We start from the raw sequence: 996 nt of genomic DNA, 5'->3' as shown, positions 1-996 counted from the left end.
TGTGGGACTAAAATTAGGCACTGACTAGGCTATTATATGTTCTCGTCCCCGAATCCCCAATTCCCTCTTAATTACCGACTCTCATATTCCTACCCAAGCAACATCGTGACAAACAAGTGATGGCCTGGGAGCAAAAGAAATAATTAAACATCAATGCCACACAAAAGGTACATCATATCACACTGTGATAGTTCATGGTTACTACTTACCAGCATGAAAACCTGAAACCTCGTAACAAGGATGCCTACCTATTAAATGGTAGAAGCAAACCAACCACAACGGACCTATGTTGCGATCTGCTATCAATAAAGACTAAGTATGGATCCAATCCAACAGGTACATAGCTAAGCTAAGGTAGCAGCACCGATATATATACAGACCGACAATGAACGTGTCTGTCATATCATGTGCTGCGTGGTGGGCTGCATGATGGAGCCGTCGCTGCGGCCCAGCTGCTTCTGCAGCTCCACGTTGGCGTTCCACCCGATGTCAATCACGAAGCCTGGGTTGCTGAGCTCGCGGTACTCCTGGCAGATGGCACAATACTCGAGCCAGCAGAAGTGGACGCAGCAGTCCGGGAATGGGGTCTCCCGGAGCCTGCACTGGGCGCGCATCTTGGTGTGGTAGACACAAGAGTAGATCCACTGGCACTGCCACCCCGCAGCACCCCCACCGCCACGTAAAGCACCGCGCCGGCGCCGCTCGCCGTGGCCATATTTTCTACTGTGGTGGTCAAGGTGTTTGGAGAGTACTTGATAGAACCAACTATCGCAGACATCGAGGGCTCCTAGCACTATCAAAAAGCAAGAGGGTGTCCAGGTACGCTCGGATCCTTGGATTGCATGCACTGAAAATGGAAGAACTGCTCATATGCTCAAAAAACGGCAATATCAAGACCATTGTAAGAAGCCCACATCATTCTTAAAGCAGTTGCATCGACCGCTGGATTTCGCACTCTTTCTTTTGCTTGCCCGGGTCACATAATGACATCAACAT

The 996-nt window shown here is 49.6% G+C and overlaps 1 pseudogene; it reads right to left on the bottom strand.

The window, feature by feature from the left end:
* Positions 1 to 398: 398 nt before the first annotated feature.
* Positions 399 to 778, bottom strand: LOC123175818 (cell number regulator 7-like; annotated as a pseudogene).
* Positions 779 to 996: the final 218 nt, after the last annotated feature.

This window comes from Triticum aestivum, unplaced genomic scaffold (assembly GCF_018294505.1).
Source record: "Triticum aestivum cultivar Chinese Spring unplaced genomic scaffold, IWGSC CS RefSeq v2.1 scaffold79969, whole genome shotgun sequence".
Taxonomy (NCBI): Eukaryota; Viridiplantae; Streptophyta; class Magnoliopsida; order Poales; family Poaceae; genus Triticum; species Triticum aestivum.
This window is presented reverse-complemented; position numbering and strand designations above follow the sequence as displayed.